The sequence below is a fragment of the Bos taurus genome, chromosome Y (genome assembly GCF_002263795.3).
Source record: "Bos taurus isolate L1 Dominette 01449 registration number 42190680 breed Hereford chromosome Y, ARS-UCD2.0, whole genome shotgun sequence".
Taxonomy (NCBI): Eukaryota; Metazoa; Chordata; class Mammalia; order Artiodactyla; family Bovidae; genus Bos; species Bos taurus.
This window is the reverse complement of record NC_082638.1, coordinates 13643485-13664502: the sequence shown is the minus strand read 5'-3', so window position 1 is coordinate 13664502 and position 21018 is coordinate 13643485. Positions and strand designations below refer to the sequence as shown.

Genomic DNA, 21018 nt, shown 5'->3' with positions numbered 1-21018 from the left:
TAAGTTCAGATATGCAAATGACACCACCCTTACAGGGGCAGAAAGTGAAGAGGAACTAAAAAACCTTTTGATGAAAGTGAAAGAGGGGAGTGAAAAAGTTGGCTTAACGCTCAAACTTCAGAAAACTAAGATCATGGCGTGTCCTCCCGTCACCGCATGAGAAATAGATGGGGAAACGGTGGAAACAGTGTCAGACGTTACTTGTCTGGGCTCAAAAATCACTGCAGATGGTGACTGCAGCAGATGAAATTAAAAGACACTCCTTGGAAGGAAATTTATGACCAACCTAGATAGCATATTGCAAAGCAGAGATATTACTTTGCCAACAAAGGTCCGTCTAGTCAAGGCTATGGTTTTTCCAGTGGTCACGTATGGATGTGAGAGTTGGACTGTGAAGAAAGCTGAGTGCCGAACAATTTACACTTTTGAACTGTGGTGTTGGACTGCAAGGAGATCCAACCAGTCAATCCTAAAGGAGATCGATCCTGGGTGTTCATTGGAAGGACTGATGCTGAAGCTGAGACTCCAATACGTTGGCCACCTCATGACAAGATTTGACTCATCGGAAAAGACCCTGATGCTGGGAGGGACTGGAGGCAGGAGGAGAAGGGGACGACAGAGAATGAAATGGCTGGAGGCATCACCGAGTCGATGAACATGAGTCTCAGTGAACTCTGGGAGTTAGTGATGGACAGGGAGGCCTGGCGTGCTGCGATGCATGGGGTGGCAGAGTCCGACACGACTGAGCATTTGAACTGAACCGAACGAATCCAGCCACCAGAGGAAGCGATCTTTATCCCTCTTGCGGCACACGTAATGACGTCTCAAACGCTGCTGAAGTCTGCTGGGATTCACTAGTGGGCGTGACAGACAGTAAGAACAAGCTTAGGCGGCCAGCGAAGCGGCCGCCATTTTGTCTCGGTGTTTGAGGTAAACAGGTGTATCCATGAAATGGACAGCAGGGAGAGCGGGGAAGGCTGAGGCTGCCGCAACTATCTTTAGCTAGTCGGCGGGGGAGGAAGAGTTAAAAGAGTGCCGCGGCTGGGTTTGTCTTCTGTTCCACGTGAAGTTGCCTGCGGAGCCACCTGGCGAACAGGCATTGGTAACAAATGGCCTTTCTCTGCTGCTCTCGCCTGGCAGCACTTTCTGCCAGGGATTCTTCTGCAGCCTCTTTGGGCAGAGTTTTTGGAAGCTCTTGTATACCCTAAAGTGAGCTTAAGTGGTGGTGTAAGTGCCAGCACAGGGGCGTAACATCCAAGTGCAGGGTGGATGTTCCCCTTTCTTCCCTTGGGTTCCAAAATTGGACCTCAGTACACCAGAGGCCCCAATTTCTGCCTTTAGACGCTGAGGCCCAGCATATGTGGTAAAAAATTCTTATTTCCTAGTATGTTACAGTACCAGGTTCAGAATCACTAATCATGTATTCCTAGGAAGACTTTAAATCAAGTTATTACCCTCACAGCTTCCAAGAAGAACCAGAGACCAGGCAAGGTCTTTTTACGCTTCAATTCCCTCAAAGAAACTTTTCTCTAACATCTTGCTTAGACACCATTTTTCTCACTCGTTTTCTCCTCCTGGTCACAGTTCAGAGATTAAAAAAAAAAAGTACAAGACCAGTGAATACTACTGACCCTAACCCCTACTTCAAGACCCCATCCACACAGCTCACCTTCCTTGTAATCCCGAGATCACTCTGGACCCAGTATTTCCAGTTAAAATACAATGTGTGTGTGTGTGTGTGTGTGTGTGTGTGTGTGTGTTTTAAGCATGTCAGTTCATTGCTACATCACTTTTAAGAAATGTCCCTATAACCCAAGATTTCTGCTTAGTGGCCCAGCTCCAGAAATTCCACTTTAGCATTTCCATCAAGAAACAGCTCTGAATCCAATTTTGTCATTCACTAACATGCTATACTGCTATGCCAGTACTTGCTGTTGGAGAATACCCAGTTTTTTCTTGTGTCATAATTCTTTTCAAATAACCCCAAGTATCTTTTCTCAGAAACCCCTAAGGGGTAAGACACCAGCCAGGAATCCTTTGGATACATAATCCTTCAGACATCCTTCCCCTTTACCTCCCATCACCGTGGCAGCATCTGATAACACCCTTTCAGATTTTGGTCCTAATCATCCCTATTAGAGGCTCATCATCCCAGTCTTGCCTTGTGCTCTATGTGTGTATTCAACAAGTAGCTGGTTTTCTAGCTTTTTAAAAAATCCAGTTACTCCACATTGCCTTAGAGTATACCCAGAGTGCCTTGGGAGAGCCCCTGAATCCTCGTTCAGAAGCTGGAAACCTTCACTCACAGTCTCAATGGTCCATGTGGCATTATAATAGCCCCTCCTCCAATAGCGTTATATCAGTCTGCCTCTCCTTCTCAGCATCTGTTCATCTTGCCTGAAACCCAGCCAGACTTCATGATCTAGCCAGTGGGTGGTCACTGAGTCTTTGGTTTATTATGTTCCTGAAAGTCTTTTGTCTCTTCTGATCCTAGGGAATGCCAACTGTCTGAGCTCAGCCTTCTGTTTCTTTCCACTCACGGTGGCTTTAGTACCTAGCATGTCTTCATTCCTGTTTTCTTAAAATGAGATTATATAGTCCTAAACCCCTTCTCTCCCTCAGAGTTGCCATTATCAAAGAGAAAAGTCTGCCTACATCTGGCTCATCTCTGACCCTTTTTCTGAAGATGTCCAGGGCCACTGTTGAAGAAACAGTGTGTGTCTGGGCCTGATTCAAAACCAAGTCCTGATTTCTCCTCTGCTTGTTCTCTAATGTCCAAAGACCCATCAGAATCACCCAGCGTGAGTGTCTGACATAAATCATGAAGGTGGGATGGAATTGGTGGTGGTGGGAAAGTATCTCTGTTATTTAGTAAGCTCTTCTTTTATCTTGTTGAAATTTCTTTGCCTCCATTCGTAGGGAACGCCAACAAACGGCAGTGAAACGGACATAGATGAAGGTCTTTACTCTTGACAGTTGTTAAGTGTGACTCAGCCTGGTTACATGAAGCAGGAGAGGGACAGAGAATATAAACGGAGATGGGCCAGGCCCTGACCCAGAGTCTTCTTCAAATCTGGCAGATATGGCCTTGGCCATGAGGCTGTGAAGCATCTCCAGGCATCCAGTGTGCTGGTATCAGGGCTTCAGGGCCTAGGGGTGGAGATTTCCAAGAATATCATCCTTGGTGGTGTCAAAGCTGTCACCCTGCATGATCAGGGTACTGCTCAGTGGACTGACCTATCGTCCCAGGTACCTCTTTCTGACTCCGTTTCCTTGCCCAAGCACAAAACTGCCTGATCTCTGCATTCGCCTCACTGTTTTCCTTTCTATACCTTGTAGTTCTACCTGTGAGAGGAGGACATTGGTAAAAACTGGGCTGAGGCATCACAGCCCCACCTTGCTGAACTCAACCGCTATGTGCCAGTCAACTCCTACACTGGGGCCCTTGTGGATGACTTCCTTAGTGGTTTCCGGGTATCTTGCAACATCTACTTGCCTTACTTTTCTCAGATCCATTTTCTGGTTTGTTTGCTTGTTTTCTTTAACGGACTGAGCATGCCGGGTGCTGAAACACTGCCTGGAGTTTCCTAAAAAACTTGGGCGCTGAAACTCTTCTTTTGTGGTAGATCCTTACCCTGCTGAAAAGAGAAGAACATTTGCACAAAGATTCTTTCCAGACTTTTGCGGAGCAGGGTTAGCTTTGTCCTGTTTTGTTTAGTTTGAAAATGGAAACAAAATTGTAGGATCTGGGGTTAAATGCCAACTTTTACAAAGTATGTTAAAGGGCTTAGAGGATTGTAGGCAGGTAGGAGTGGGTGTTTATTTTTAAAATAAGTGAATTAGTTGGTCTTCAGATTCTGTCCTGTTAATATCTCTTTACTTTTCATGTCATAGTCTGGGAATTCATATTTTTCTTGAGTTTTCACCACCACTGAACGTGATGCATGTACTTTATATTTGTAGACAATATAGAACCAGAAAGCTTGAGACCTGACCTTCTGCCAGTTCCTGACCTGCCTTTCTCCTTTATTTTCTTACTCCCCTTTACCCCAGTGCCAGTCCTTTTCACAGTGAGCTTCTTTCTTGTTACAGGTGGTGGTCCTTACCAACTCTCCTTTGGAGGACCAGCTGCAGGTGGGTGAGTTCTGTCACAGACACAGAATCAAGCTGGTGGTAGCAGACACTCAAGGCCTTTTTGGGTGAGTGCCAGCTTCTCCCTTTATCCCTAAATCCTTCTTAGCCCAGGCCCAACACCCCTGGCTCTCTGTCCGAATGATTCTCTTAGGAAAACCATGAATACAAGTCTGCATGTCCACCTCTGCCCATAGTTCGTAAGCACTGTCTTATTACCAGCATGGTGCCTGACTACCCAAGTTCCTGGTCTCAGTTGTGTTTTCTCCTTTTATAGGCAGTTGTTCTGTGACTTTGGAGAGAAAATGATCCTCACTGATTCCAATGGGGAACAGCCTCTCACTGTTATGGTGTCTGTGGTTACCAAGGTATGGAGTCTGGCCCCAGGCAGCCATGTTTGTAGCCTTAGTCCTTGTCTGTGCTCCTGGTACCTGGATTCTACACGAGACTATCTTTACTTCTCTTCCAACCAGGGCAACCCCGGTGTGGTCACTTGCCTGGATGAATCCCAACATGGATTTGAGAGTGGTGACTTTGTCTCCTTTACAGAAGTTGAGGGCATGAATGAACTCAATGGCATCTGTCTACTAGGGATCAAAGTCCTGGGTATGCTAAGCTGGGGGTCAAGAAATGAGTACCTAGAGCAAAGGGAGAATTGTCCCTGTGGTCATATGTATGTGTACGGAATTGCACCACAGGCCAGGAGGAGATAACTCTGGAATCCCTCACCTGGGATTTATAAAACATGCATCCATGTAGCCTTAGTTGAGATCTGTGAACTGAAGCTAGAAGCAGAAAGATTAATACTACTAGCATTTGATTCCATTTGGCTCATTGGCTGCACCTTTCTTTTATTTTTTCTTTAACTTTTAGACTGTGTAAAAGTAAATTCTGCATTTGCTTTTCCAAGTAATACTTCATTAGTGCACACACACAACAAAGGATTTACAATTTCATGTGTGTCATAAACTTCTTCAAGCATTAGAAAGCTAGAAGAGCTTTTTTATTTTATAATCCTTAGGTTAAAATTATTTGTTTGGGTTTCACAGATTCATGTTCTCTACATTTAGATGTGCGTCCAGTACCATTTTGCTTCCACCCAAACTCTATCATATGTTGAACTTGAGTGGTGACTCTTGTTGCTTTCTAGTGTTTGAAATTGTTTTTCTTTCAAAATGCCTGATTTTGAGAAAACATTTTTGCAGCATGTAGCATTCTAGATATCATTGCTTAAAGATGTAGTACTGTTCTTTCTTGCCTGTTTTCCCCAAGAAGTCTCCTGTTCTTAGCCTTGTTCCTTTGTATTTAATGTTCTTATATTTTCTATCACTGACCTTAAGAAATAGATTGATGATTATATACCTTAGTATATTTTGTGATTATGATAGAGTGTCGTGTAGTTTTCTTGGTGCTTCCTTTCAAATTTATTTTACCTCTGAGATCATAGCTTTATCAAATTGGGAGTATTCCTGCTCCCACCCCCACCCCCACTTCATTTGGGCTCAATCCTACTTTCTCAGCCCACTCCCCAGTCCATCATCTCTTTGCAGATCTCCAATTACATGTATTTTAAGCCACTTTACTTTTGGGGTTTTCTCCCTGCTCTTTGTTGTATTGTGGATAATTTCTTCTCCTTTGTTAAATCTCCTACTTTTTTTCTCATGTGTTAATTTGTTAAACATAGCAAGTTTATAAAGTCATTGCACACATACATGCATGCTAAGTCACCGAAGTCGTGTCCAAGTCTTTGCAACCCTACAGATCATAGTCTGCCAGGCTCCTCTGTCCATGGGATTCTGCAGGCAAGAACACTGGAGTGGAATACCATTTCTTCCCCCAGGGGATCTTCCCACCCAGGGATCAAACCCGGGTCTCTTTTAATGTCTCCTGCATTGGCTGGCAAGTTCTTTACAACTAGTACCATCTGTCAAGTCATGAATATATTTTATGCATCAGCATCAGTTCTCAGTAATCCTGAATATGGTAAAGAATGATTTGGAAGATATAAAAAAGACACATGGCTGCTTCATGTGAAATACGTGGAATCTAATAAATCCCAACAAAGATGTGAGCCAAAAAAGTTTTTTAAAGAAATAACGTTTCAAAGTTTAAAGATTTGATGAAAATTAAAGCCAGATATACATGATCTGGAAATATTTGATGCATGCAAGATAATTGTGGATTTTAGAGTTTTCGAGCTTCATGTTTTGTTCCTTTCATAAGTTTTGAGCTTAACTCGTGGATGTTGGATCCTTTCAGAGATTGCTTCTTTATGCTCTGGAGTGTGACATATTAGACATAGAGAACCTATGTCTTTGAGGAAATCAGCATTGTGGGGTTTTTTTTGTTTGTTTGTTTCTAATGAAATTATTTTTAATTGAAGTGCAGTTGGCTTAGAATCTTGTGTTAGTTTCTAGTAAAGTGATTTCTATATACCTATATATATACATTCTATATACATATATATATATATATACATTCATATACATCATGTTATGTATTCTTTTCCATTATAGTTTATCATGGGGTATTGGAAATTGTTCCTTGTGCTATTATATAGCAGGACCTTGTTGTTTATGCATCCTGTGTATAATAGTTTGCATCTGCTAATCCCAGGGTAGAGCTGGGTGGTGGAGAGGGAGAGAGGGAGGTTCTTCCTTTCTAGTTTTGATAGTACTGTTGATCCTGGGAGGGTGTGAATTAACACATAAGTCTTCATGGTTTTTATCCTACAGGTCCCTATACCTTAAGTATCTGTGATACCTCAAATTTCTTTGATTATATCTGTGGCAGCATCGTCAGTCAGGTCAAAATAACTAAGAAGATAAGTTTTGTGAGTATGTGCAGGAGGGTGTACTGTAGGGGGTCCAGGTATTTCTTCTTTGGTTTTGTTTTGCTTTTCTAGTTCTGATGTGCTGGTCTCTGTTCTCCACCAGAAATCTTGCTCAACTCACTGGCAGAGCCAGACTTTGTGATAACAGATTTTGCCAAGTATTCTCGCTCTGCTCAGCTACACATTGGTTTCCAGGCCTTGCACCAGTTCTGTGCTCAGCATGGCCGGCCCCTGCTGCCCCACTAGGTAGGTGGGTTAGTGAGCCAGCCTGGGTCCTTGCACCAAAGCTCCACCATTTTGTCTTCTTCCCTTTACTTTTTCTACCTCTCCCTCTCCCTACAGTGGCCTGACTGAGTCTTTGTGTCTTGTGTCGCACCAGAAGGATGCAGTGGAACTGGTGACCCTAGCAGAGGCTGTGAAGGCTCAAGCCCTGCCAGCAGTGCAGCAAGACAGTTTGGATGAAGAGCTCATCCAAAAGCTGGCTTACATGGCTGCTGGGGATCTAGTACCCATGAATGCCTTCACTAGGGGCCTGGCTGCTCAGGAGGTTATGAAAGTAAGTTTGGGTGGAAGGACAGTGGTGGAGTGGACAAGGTGTCTTTCTGACTGTCCTACTTGCTGTCAGGCTCTGATTAACCAAGGATCACTTCCCCTTTCTTACCTCCTCTTTAGGCCTGCTCTGGAAAGCTTATGCCTATTATGCAGTGGTTGTACTTTGATGCCCTTGAGTGTCTCCCTGAGGACCAAGAGGCTCTTACAGAGGACAAATGCCTTCCAGTATGTGATAGGGGCCCACAGAGAAGGTATTTCTTTGGTCCTCTCTGACGTACCTTTACTCTAATCGTCTCCTCCCTTCACATGATGCAATGCCAGAACCGTTAATGATGGGCAGGTGGCTGTATTTGGCTCCAGCCTGCAAGAGAAGCTGAGCAAGCAGATATACTTCTTGGTGAGAACTCCTATTGGGCAAAAGCTACTTTTATTTATTCTAGTTTGGGCCACCTCTTCTGAAGTATCCTGTTGCCTTGGAAGGGAGGGTGTTTGACTGTACCTTAATCCCTTCTGTGTACCATTTTATTTTTTTCATACCAGGTCCTTTGTTCCTGGTCTTCTGCCTCTTTCCTGATGACCATGCATTTTTATGCTCCTGGGACTTAACTTCAATACTAGATTCTCTGGCCCAACACTCTCTTACAGCCTCCAGGAGGAATAAGGACTGAGGGGTGGCATTGTTACCCGAGTGCCCCTAAACATTACCTCTCTCTCTTCTTGACTGCCTCTCAGGTGGGTGCAGGGGCCATTGGCTGTGAACTGCTCAAGAACTTTTCCATGATTGTGCTAGGCTGTGAGGATGGTGGGTCAATCACAGTTACAGACATGGACATCATTGAGAAGTCAAATTTGAACTGACAGTTTCTGTTCCGTCCTTGGGATATCACAGTGAATGAGATGGACAGGGTTAAGTTGTTGCATTTTTCTCCTTTTTCTTCTTATCTGTCATACTGACTTAGGTCTTTTTTGTTTCCCCATTTCCTTCAGTTCCTCAATTTTTCTCTACAGTTCAGTCTTTCAGCAGATATTCACTGAGTACTTACATCTTGCATTTGGCATTTTACATCTCTCCCTACTCTTTTTTTCCTCTGATTTTTAGTTACTGCTTACATGAGGTTACAGAAACTGGGCTATAGGTGAAAGGCTTATATAAAAGTCAGGGTTATTTTTTGCTTGCTTAGTGTCTCCCTTTACTTTTATCATGCAGGTACTAGGCAGTACTTTGATAGTTGAGAAATTAAGAAAATAGAGAATTTCTGGTTTTTTCTGATGCAATGCTAAAAGATGGAGAGATTCTCAAAATTCAATGGAAGTAGACAGCACTCTTTCCTCAGGTCCACAGATGTGTCAAGACTTACGAGGATGTTATTTTCTTTTTATTCTCATTTCACCAGTGGAATGGGGAATCTTCCTCTCTACTTTTGAAAGCTGTCTGAAAAGGACACGGTGTTTTCCAAATGACTAGATCAATGTATGATGGTACAATTTCCTTAATTGTACATTAAGGAAAGATCCATTCAAAATGTGTTGAAAAACAGTGGATGTTGATATGGATTCCACATTTCACCTTGCAACTACATTTGTAGTCACTTGTCAAGTGTTATGTATTTTTTTTAATATCACCTAAAACTGTTCCTGAAACATTTTTTTGGTAAGGCTGAATATCCCTTATGTTCTTTTAAACAAAATATATATTGCAGTAGTTGTGAAAAGTCATCTGTCTTCTAAAATAGCTTAAGAGAAATTTGCAAAACCATAAATACACTCGATCCCTGTCTAATAGTACAGTTTTTCTCCATGATTTTACTATATAATGGAATTATCCTAGTCTTAAACAGGCTAATATTATTTAACCATTCTCTGTTTAGAGGTCTAACAGAGCCAAATAAATCCACACATCCAGGTTATAAGCCATCAGAACTGTGTGGGCCCTGAGACAGAGCATGTGTATGATGATGACTTCTTCCAAAACCTGGATGGTGTAGCCAATGCCCTGGACAGTGTGGACACCCGTAAGTGTTCTGGATGGGTGAGAAGATGGCCAGAGCGATGTATGTGTTTTCAGGAGGCAGTGTCACCATCTCATGTACTGATGGTTACCTCCCCTTCATCTGCTGACTCTTTTCCACAGGCAGGTACATGGACTGCCACTGTGTTTACCACCATAAGCCACTTCTGAAGTCAGGCACACTGGGAACCAAGGGCAGAGGCATACAGCTCCAGCCAGGACCCTCCTGAGAAGCCCATCCCTATCTGCACGCTGAAGCACTTCCCAAAAGCCATCGAGCACACTTTGCAGGTGATCAGCTGTGGGGGTAGAAAGAGGTGGAACAGTAGGCATCTGGACAGTGCCAAGCTCTTTTGATTCCAGTGATGCGCACCTCAGTGTATATAAAATGTGCCCTGCCTTCAAATCTCCTTCATTCACTTACACCTAGTACCCTAAACTTTTTGGAATGCTTTTTCTTAACTTGTGAATTTTAGTTTGCAAACATACAGGGAAGTATTATGTATACTATGTAAACTATTTTACATAAGAAATGTATATCTAACAAGTGAAGATGTTTTTCTTAATATACAGGATATTGTTCTCTTGCTAAACAAAATCATCTTCTTAATATCAGCTCTGCTTGTTATTTAAAGGCCTTTCTAACACTGAGTACATAGTTTTGAATATAGCTTTCTGATTTTTGTCCAAAAAACATTTAGCAGCTTGTCAGAATAATTCTGTTTATATAATGCATATATATATTTAAAGGCCTCTCTAACACTGAGTACATAGTTTTGAGTATAGCTTTCTGATTTATGTCCAAAATATATTTAGCAGCTTGTCAGAATAATTCTTTTTATATAATGCGTATATATATTTATGTATAGAAGCACATATCTTTCATCTAGATTGACAACGTAAAAGCCTTCTGTTAACTGGCACTCAGAGCCTACTCCTAATTCCTGTGTCCTTTTCGGTCCCCAAATAACCATCATTTTATGAAAATATTTCTTAATGCAGTTTTGAGTATGTTTAGGAAGTATGGGAATAGTAAAAAGAAAATGAGAAGAAACAGTTGTATCTGTCACTTTTCCTTTCAGGATGAGTTTATACTTAGGGATTCAGTATGCATGTGTCTCTCTGCCTGTCCATGCCTTCCATGTTTGTGTGTGTATGTATATGTTTATAGTCAGAGACAGAGGGAGAGGTAGTAAGATGTGTTGGTGTGTGTGTGTGTGTCTGTCTGTTTCTCTGAATATGTAAAACCTTTGCAAGATTATGGTTCCATTACTCTGTTTCTTTCGACTAACATACAGAGAGGCCAGTAAAAGGGCTTTTGAAACAAATACCTGTTTGACACTTGGACTTAAGCTCTTCATGCTTCAGATCCCCTTATCTGTAAAATGGAAATGAAACTTGTCAATCTGACAGGACTTTTGTGAAGCATTTACATTTGGTATGTCCTTGTGACATTCACAATAAGTTTAAAATACATACCTGTGTGGTGGTTCTTTGATATTAACCTCTTGAGGTATAGATATTAGTGATGTAGAGTTTTGAAATGAGGATAGAAAAGACAAGATGTGCCTGAAGGTCACAAAAGTGTGGCAGAGCTGGCATTTGAATCTGGATCTCCACCAACAGGATGCTTCACATCACTTTGCCTGGGACTGTATTTATTTATCTCTTTAGTTCTCAAGGGGCAAAGTGCTATTATCTTCTGCCCAGTCCGCAGAAAATCACTGTGGCAGGATCGTTCCTGCTTTATTCTTCATGTGAACTTTTTTCTGTAATTGAGGCATGACATACCTAGGCTAGCATGTACAACCTCAGAAGAAGTTTTCCACAAACTTAGGCTTGGCAGTAATCTCTGCCCAAGAGATTGATTTTTATTTGGAATGGTGGGGGGTTCAAAAGTTTGAGGAGTCCCATTGGTAGGGCGTCATTCCTCTGTTTTCCCATAGCAGACATGCTCTTCCCTGTTTCTGTATTTTCCTGATGGTCTCTCTAATGCCTGCAGGAAACTTGTTTCCTGTATCTCACGTAATGTTTTCTGCTCTGTCTTCAGTGGGCTCAGGATGAGTTTGAAGGTCTTTTCAAGAAGCCAGCAGAAAATGTCAACCAGTATCTTACGTGAGTACTTTGGTGCAAATGCCTGCTCACCCTGCCTCTGGCCTGTCAGTCAAAGTACTCTGTAACCATTTAACAGTTAGGACCTACTGTACTTTTTTTTTTTTAGGGGTTTGGGGGACACACCAAGAATCACACCAGTGGTGTATGGACACTTAGTTCCATAGTCAGGGATGGAAACCATACTCCCTGTGGTAGAAGCACAGTTAGTGGTACCCAGGGAATTCCCTGGTCTACTTTCTGAATAAATTAATGGTTGCTCGGGCCTTATACTTTTGGAAGACAGGACTGACTCTCCACAGACATAAGCTTACTGCTAAGATCACTTTGTAATTCTGCATTGGTTTCCCGTCTGATTCTTGATAGAGACCCCAAGTTTGTGGAACGAACGCTGTGCCTGGTAGGCACCCAACCTCTGGAGGTGCTGGAGACTGTGCAGTGCAGCTTAGTGCTGCAGCGGCCACAATCATGAGCTGACTGTGTGACCTGGGCATACTACCACTGGCATACCCAGTACTCCAACAACATCAGACAGCTGCTGCATAACTTTCCTCCTAACCAGGTAGTAACACTGTTACAGGGACCATTTGTCAGAATAGGTCTACTGGGAACAGTCTGCCCTAGCCTTGTTTAATTTACTTTTTATTTATTTTTATTTTGTTTATTTTTTTTGTTTTTTTTTTAAATTTTATTTTATTTTTAAACTTTACATAATTGTATTAGTTTTGCCAAAAATTTTACTGTCATATACCCTATCTTATGTGTTTTTTTTAAATTTTATTTTATTTGTAAACTTTACATAATTGTATTAGTTTTGCCAAATATCGAAATGAATCCACCACAGGTATACCTGTGTTCCCCATCCTGAACCCTCCTCCCTCCTCCCTCCCCACACCCTCCCTCTAGGTCGTCCCAGTGCACCAGCCCTAAGCATCCAGTATCATGCATCGAACCTGGACTGGCAACTCATTTCATACATGATATTATACATGTTTCAATGTCATTCTCCCAAATCTCCCCACCCTCTCCCTCTCCCACAGAGTCCATAAGACTGATCTATACATCAGTGTCTCTTTTGCTGTCTCGTACACAGGGTTATTGTTACCGTCTTTCTAAATTCTATATATATGCGTTAGTATTTTTAAATGGAGGGTAGTTGCTTTACACTATTGTGTATTGCCACTATTGTGTAAGTGTAAGCCACTATTTGTTGTAATTGTGTAATTGTGTATTGTTGTAATTGTGTAAGCCACTATTGTGGGCTTCTGCCATGCTTTTGACATGATTCATTACAGTTAATCCAGTTGTGGCAAGCTCAGCAAGGCTTTGAGAGCTCTTAAAACAAATAAACCAATGAGTTTTGAGGTCAAAGACTGCCACTGTTCTCCTCTAATCCCCAGTTACTGTTTCCTCTAGCCCTGAGATGCTTGGTATCAATTTCCTTTAGACATAGGATATGTCATTCTAGATTCCCAGTCAGGACTGTACAAAGTGTAGAAGAAAAAATTCAGAGTTGATGGCATCGAATCTAGCTGTGTCCTCTTGGAACTAGTTATGCAGTTCCTCTCTTCACCTCAGCATAGTCATCATGGAATTAGGTCATAATGGTGACCTAATTTCATGAGAGTTTTGTGAAGGTTAATTTCTCTTTATTAAGTTAGTAAGTTAATTTGTTAGCACAGTGCCTGGAGGGCTTCCCTGCTGGCTCAGTGGTAAAGAATCTGCCTGAAGTGCAGGAGACCTGGGTTCGATCCCTGGGTCAGGATGATCCCCCGGAGAAGGGAATGGCTCCTCACACCAATATTCTTGTCTGGAGATTCCCATGGACAGAGGAGCCTGGTGTGCTGTAGTCCACAGGGTCTCAAAGAGTTGGACATGACTTAGCATTTGAACAACAAGAACACAGTGGCTGGCAGTCCGTAAAAGTTTCATCAGTATCTCTGTATCTGGCAGAAAGCAAGTGTCAAAATATAGTGAATTGGGCCCTCCAGGACTGAAAGTGAGGAGTTGTGGTTATCAGAGAGACTTCTTGTGGCAGGTTCTGCTCCCCTAAATCTTTCTGTTTTCTAGATTACAGGTTCAGGAGCCCCTTTCTGGTCTTGCCCCAAATGCTGCCCACACCCACTCATCTTTGATGTCAACAGTGTAAGTCTACTCTCCTGGGTCTCCTGCAGTTGGGTAGAAAGTCACTAAACAGGTGGTAAGGAGGCCGAGCCTCTGTAGGGGAGTACTGATGTTCTTACCCCTCCTTACCTTGCCTTCTCTTAGCCCCTGCATCTGGACTACGTGATAGCTGCTGCCAACCTCTTTGCCCAGACCTATGGGTTGATGGGCTCTCAGGACTGGAGTGCTGTCACCATACTCATTCAGTCTATGCAGGTCCCTGAGTTCACCCCAAAGTCTGGCATCAGGATCCAAGTTTCTAATGAGGAGCTGCAAACCAGTTCCTCCATTGGTGAGAGCATTTTCGTTGGGCTGCAGCCACCACACTACTGTAGCCCATGTCCATGCAAGCCTCTTGTGCACTCGTGTTTTGCCCCTGGCTCTGCTCTGAGATCTCCTGTCAGAGATTTACCCACTGCCATTTTTCCTTGCTTCTTCAGTTTCCAGTAGCATTTGACTGAGACAAATTTTCTCTCGTACTGCTTCTTTCTTCTCCTTCTCTCAGGAAGACCAGGTTGTCTTTTCTTTGTGTGTTTTTTCTTTTCTTCTTCTTTTTTTTTATGCTATTTCCTATACTTCTTGTGTTCTTCTGAGGGTAGAAATGGATATGATTTCTACCAGTAGTCTCTCTGTCTGATTTCTTCTCTGGTTCCTCTTGACAGATCTCCTCATCTACATCCTTACTTCTCTTTAATATGTATCATTAACCTGTTATTAATCTGTGCGTATATCTTTCCTCATCTCTCTCTCAAGATATGCCTCATTGCTCCATGTGTAACTGTCCCTTAACTCAAAATTCCAGGTCACCCTTACCCTTCTCATGTTCTATAAATCCCTGTCTACATTTTATCTTCTTTGAATGTATCCCTCAACTTCTTCCTTTGAATATCTGTCCTCTCCTCTTATATCTCTTGCATTTTTTGTCTGAAATAGCCACTCTCTCAGATGCCTCTTTGTATATATTTCTCTTTAGGCATCTCCCTTTCAGAGAGATGTCTCCCCTTCAGGTACTTTCTACTATCTTCTTTCCTGTACATTTGTTTAATCTGCACTGGTTTTCACCTCCTTCATTCTCAGATAGGTCCTGTTTACCTCATTTCACTGCTCTCTTCTTTCTCTTAGTGCTTTTCCCCGCAATATATTCCGTCTGTATCTGTTATGCCCTGGTCTCTTGTTTGCACTAGTGTCTTACTCCTTATCTCCTCTTGTCTCTGTCTGTCTGCTTTAAGATGCCTTATATTTATGTTTTCATTGACATCCTGTGTTTGTTTGTTTAAGATTTTGGTAAAAAACACAAGAGATTTTCCATCTTAAATCATTTTCTAAAAAATATATTTCAGTTCAGTTCAGTCGCTCAGCCGTGTCCTACTCTTTGCGACTCCATGAGTTGCAGCATGCCAGGCCTCCCTGTCCATCACCAACGCTGGGGTTCACTCAGACTCACGTCCATCGAGTCAGTGATGCCATCCAGCCATCTCATCCTCCGTCGTCCCCTTTTCCTCCTGCCCCCAATCCCTCCCAGCATCAGAGTCTTTTCCAATAAGTCAATTCTTCACATGAAGTGGCCAAAGTACTGGCGTTTCATCTTTAGCATCATTCCTTCCAAAGGTCACCCAGGACTGATCTCCTTTAGAATGGACTGGTTGGATCTCCCTGTAGTCCAAGGGACTCTCAAGCATCTTCTCCAACACCACAGCTCAAAAGCATGAATTCTTCGGCACTCAGCTTTCTTCCCAGCCCAGCTCTCCCATCCATATATGACTACTGGAAAAACCATAGCCTTGACTAAATACAGTTACATTGTACAGGAAATTTCTAGAACCTAAATTGCAAATCTTAAACCCTAAACCCATCCAACAGTAGCACCCCAGTCCCCTTCCCCTATACCTCTGGCAGACAATAATGTATATTCCATCTCTATGATTTTGACTTTTAGGTACCTTATGCAATAACTGTCTTTCTGTCTCTGGCTAAGCATGTAGTTCTGAGTCCATTTATGCTATTAAACAGCAAGGATTTCAAATGTTCCTTTTTAAGGAGGCTTAATGTTTCACTGTGTAGAGCTGACTGTATAGAGCTTCTCTATCTTTGGCTGCAAAGAATATAATCAGTCTGAGTTCAGTGTTGACCATCTGTTGATGTCCATGTATATAGAGTCTTCTCTTGTGTTGTTGGAAGAGGGTGTTTGTTATGACCAGTGCATTTTTTTCGGCAAAACTCTTATTAGTCTTTTCCCTGCTTCATTCTGTATTCCAAGGCCAAATTTACCTGTTACTCCAGGTGTTTCTTGACTTCCTACTTTTGCATTCCAGTCCCCTATAATGAAAAGGACATCCTTTTTGGGTGTTAGTTCTAAAAGGTCTTGTAAGTCTTCATAGAACCGTTCAACTTCAGCTTCTTCAGCGTTACTGGTTGGGGCATAGGCTTGACCAGGAGCTGACTGTAGCTCAGATAATGAACTCCTTATTGCCAAATTCAGACTTAAATTGAAGAAAGTAGGGAAAACCACTAGACCATTCAGGTATGACCTAAATCATATCCCTTATGATTATACAGTGGAAGTGAGAAATAGATTTAAGGGCCTAGATCTGATAGATAGAGTGCCTGATGAACTATGGAATGAAGTTCGTGACATTGTACAGGAGACAAGGATCAAGACCATACCCATGGAAAAGAAATGCAAAAAAGCATAATGGCTGTCTGGGGAGGCCTTACAAATATCTGTGAAAAGAAGAGAAGCGAAAAGCAAAGGAGAAAAGGAAAGATATAAGCATCTGAATGCAGAGTTCCAAAGAATAGCAAGAAGAGATAAGAAAACCTTCAGCGATCAATGCAAAGAAATAGAGGAAAACAACAGAATGGGAAAGACTAGAGATCTCTTCAAGAAAATTAGAGATACCAAGGGAACATTTCATGCAAAGATGGGCTCAATAAGAGACAGAAATGGTATGGACCTAATAGAAGCAGAATATATTAAGAAGAGATAGCAAGAATACACAGAAGAACTGTACAAAAAAGAGCTTCATGACCCAGATAATCACGATGATGTAATCACTGACCTAGAGCCAGACATCCTGGAATGTGAAGTCAAGTGGGTCTTAGAAAGCATCACTCCGAACAAAGCTAGTGGAGGTGATGGAATTCCAGTTGAGCTATTCCAAATCCTGAAAGATGATGCTGTGAAAGTGATGCACTCAATATGCCAGCAAATTTGGAAAACTCAGCAGTGGCCACAGGACTGGAAAACGTCAGTTTTCATTCCAATCCCAGAGAAAGACAATGCCAAAGAATGCTCAAACTACCACACAATTGCACTCATCTCACATGCTAGTAAAGTAATGCTCAAAATTCTCCCAGCCAGGCTTCAGCAGTGTGTGAACCGTGAACTTCCTGATGTGCAAACTGGTTTTAGAAAACGCAGAGGAACCAGAGATCAAATTGCCAACATCCGCTGGATCATGGGAAAAGAAAAAGAGTTGCAGAAAAACATCTATTTCTGCTTTATTGACAATACCAAAGCCTTTGACTGTGTGGATCACAATAAACTGTGGAAAATTCTGAAAGAGATGGGAATACCAGACCACCTGACCTGCCTCTTGAGAAATTTGTATGCAGGTCAGGAAGCAACAGTTAGAACTGGACATGGAACAACAGACTGGTTCCAGATAGGAAAAGGAGTATGTCAAGGCTGTATATTGTCACCCTGCTTATTTAACTTCTATGCAGAGTACATCATGAGAAACGCTGGACTGGAAGAAATACAAGCTGGAATCAAGATTGCTGGGAGAAATATCAATAACCTCAGATATGCAGATGACACCACCTTTATGGCAGAAAGTGAAAAGGAACTAAAAAGCCTCTTGATGAAAGTGAAAGTGGAGAGTGAAAAAGTTGGCTTAAAGCTCAACATTCAGAAAACTAAGATCATGGCATCCGTTCCCATCACTTCTTGGGAAATAGATGGTGAAACAGTGGAAACAGTGTCAGACTTTATCTTTTTGGGATCCAAAAATCACTGCAGGTGGTGACTGCAGCCATGAAATTAAAAGACGCTTACTCCTTGGAAGGAAAGTTATGACCAACCTAGGTAGCATATTCAAAAGCACAGACATTACTTTGCCAACAAAGGTTAGTCTAGTCAAGGCTATGCTTTTTCATGTGGTCATGTATGGATGTGAGAGTTGGAGTTTGAAGAAGGCTGAGTGCCAAAGAATTGATGCCTTTGAAATGTGGTGTTGGAGAAGACTCTTGAGAGTCCCTTTGACTGCAAGGAGATCCAACCAGTCCATTTTGAAGGAGATCAGCCCTGGGATTTCTTTGGAAGGAATGATGTTAAAGCTGAAACTCCAGTACTTTGGCCACCTCATGCGAAGAGTTGACTCATTGGAAAAGACTCTGATGCTGGGAGGGATTGAGGGCAGGAGGAGAAGGGGATGACAGAGGATGAGATGGCTGGATGGCATCACTGACTCGATGGACGTGAGTCTGGGTGAACTCCGGGAGTTTGTGATGGACAGGGAGGCTGGGTGTGCTGCGATTCATGGAGTTGCAAAGAGTCATACACGACTGAGCGACTGAACTGAACTGAACTGAATGTTTCCCTGAATGGATCGACCATGTTTTTGTATCCATTCATCCATCCCTGAGCAAGGTGGGTTGTTTCCATCTTTATTACAAATAGTATAACTGACTAAACCTTTCTTAGTGCCTCAGTCTTTTCCCTCAGTGTCTCTAGATATACTCCTTTTCAAGTCCCACACACCGTTCTACTTGTTTTTTCTTTGGGGTGTTTCTGCCTTACCTTTCGTGCTTCATTTGACTCTTTCCCATGATGTCTCTCCATTTTAAATCCTTTATCTGTGTGAATTTCTCTGCCATACTATGGACTCCTGCTCTCACTTCAGACCCTGGTCTGGAATCTAATGTGTATCTGAGGACTGGCATGTAGTACCTCCTTTCTGCAGATGATACCCACATGCAGGAGCTCATAGCTATGCTGCCCAACCCACAGAGCCTTTCTGGGTTCAAGATGTACCCAATCAACTTTGAGAAGGTGCTTAGGAGGGGGGTACCCTCAGCAGGATAGGAGGATGGGCTGAGCCATCTTTAGCTTTTGTGGGGTTTACACGCTTACCATATGGCCTAGTTATTTTGCATTCTGGGACATCTTTGGCTGGACTGGCAGGTAATGGAGGAGAATAGATGTCAGTCCATACTATCTAAAAACCTCTGGTTCCTAATCTGCTTCCTCTATTCTTCCTCTGTCTCCACTCAACAATAGGATGATGAGACCAACTTTCACATGGATTTCATTGTGGCTGCATCCAACCTCCGGGCAGAGAAGTATAACATTCCCCCTGCAGACCGGCATAAGGTAACAAAAATTTGCATCTAACCTTGAACCCCTTGCAAATTTGAATCTGCCACATAGGACCTTTTCAGTGGGCCCTCAACCTCTCTTAACAACCACCTCTGCTCATCACATTCTGTGTCCTAGAGCAAGCTGATTGAAGGGAAGATCATCCCAGCCATTGCTACAACCACAGCAGCTATAGTTGGCCTTGTATGTCTGGAGCTGTACAAAGTGGTACAGGGACACCAACAGCTTGAGTCCTATAAGAATAGCTTCATCAACTTGGCCCTGCCCTTTTTCTGCTTCTCTGGGCCCCTTGCCCCACCCCACCACCAGGTAAAGTCTTGCTTTTTGTGGAAACATTTGGTAGTACACATCAGTGAGTGATACTGTGTATGTATATGAGTAGACAGTATATGTATCTTACCTTGGATAACTGGCTCTGCTTTTCATCATTCTGGAAGTTTAATTTTGTGCACCCTGTGTTCATTGTTTGAACCTGTGCACTGTGGAAATGAAACTGTCATATTTGTGATTTAAAGGAGAGAGTCTAACAGGGGCTTATCCCCTGATTTAATCTACTGTGCTTTATCCTACAGTTTTATAGCCAAGAGTGTACACTTTGGGATCACTTTGAGGTCCAGGGACTGCAGCCTAATGGTAAAGAGATGACCCTCAAGCAGTTCCCTGACCACTTTAAGGTAAGGCCCTTTCTTCACTTACTACACCTAGGGTAGTGCTTGCCCAGGTCCCTGGTATAGTCCATCCTAGAGACACTGTGGCCCCTCCTTTCTAATGTCTTCCGACAGAGCACAAATTGGAGATCATCATGCTATCCCACGGTATATCCATGCTCTACTCCTTTTTAATGCCACCCAGCAAGCTGAAGGAACGGATGGATCAACCGTGAGTTGGACTCACTGGGCAGGGAGAAAGAGGTCCTGTCTCGGCTAGGAAGCATCAGCTATCTGTGCAACTCACGTTTACTTATATGCCCCTTTATATCCTTTCCTCTTTTTCTACTTGCCTGACCCTGTTATTCCTCATACTAGGATGACAGAAATTGTGAGTCAAGTATCAAAGCAAAAGCTGGGACACCACATGCAAGCATTGGTGCCTGAGCTGTCCTACAATGATGAGGATGGTGAAGATGTGGAGGTTCCCTATGTATGATACAGCATTTGCTAATTCCTTTATGTTCCTCTTCCATGTTTCCAGTCATCTCAACTTTCTGGCAAAAGCTGAGCATTACATCCTTTTGGACGTAATTTCTTGTTGCTGCTTTCTGTGTTCAGCATTGGAATTCTTAATAAAGAGGCATTAATCCCAGTGTGTCATATCCTTCCTTGGGCAAAGGCCTGAACCCAATTGTCTTTGGAAGAAGCAGGTTCGCATATTAATGCAAAAGGTTCCACACTGCACCAGCATGGAATTTCTCTCAAATCCAGGGTTATCAGATCAGATTAAATCCAGTTCTGCCAGATGCTTGTCTTGCATCATTTTCCTCCTGTCCTCTGCTTACAGAGAAATAAAGACATTTGTAGGTTAGATGTAGAGCATACATATCTAGCCTTGCTGCTGCTGCTGCTGCTGCCAAGGCACTTCAGTCATGTCCGACTCTGTGCGACCCCAGAGAGGGCAGCTCACCAGGCTCCCCCATCCCTGGGATTCTCCAGGCAAGAACACTGGAGTGGGTTGCCGTTTCCTTCTCCAATGCATGAAAGTGAAAAGTGGAAGTGAAGTTGCCCAGTTGTGTCCAACTCCTAGCGACCCCATGGAATGCAGCCAACCAGGCTCCTCCGTCCTTGGGATTTGCTATGCAAGAGTACTGGAATGGGTTGCCATTGCCTTCTAGCATTACCATGT

At 42.8% G+C, this 21018-nt stretch overlaps 1 pseudogene across 1 annotated transcript; it reads left to right on the top strand.

Moving 5' to 3' along the window:
• The first annotated feature begins 4421 nt into the window (after positions 1-4421).
• LOC132344619 (ubiquitin-like modifier-activating enzyme 1) lies at positions 4422-20481 on the top strand (annotated as a pseudogene). Its single transcript, XR_009493659.1, has 20 exons — positions 4422-4499; positions 4605-4737; positions 6867-6968; positions 7068-7210; positions 7320-7520; positions 7637-7767; positions 7838-7913; positions 8249-8427; positions 9398-9528; positions 9648-9815; positions 11575-11639; positions 12003-12198; positions 13707-13781; positions 13905-14091; positions 18764-18852; positions 19081-19173; positions 19297-19488; positions 19752-19852; positions 19957-20058; positions 20205-20481. The product of XR_009493659.1 is annotated as a ubiquitin-like modifier-activating enzyme 1 (transcript).
• Positions 20482-21018: the final 537 nt, after the last annotated feature.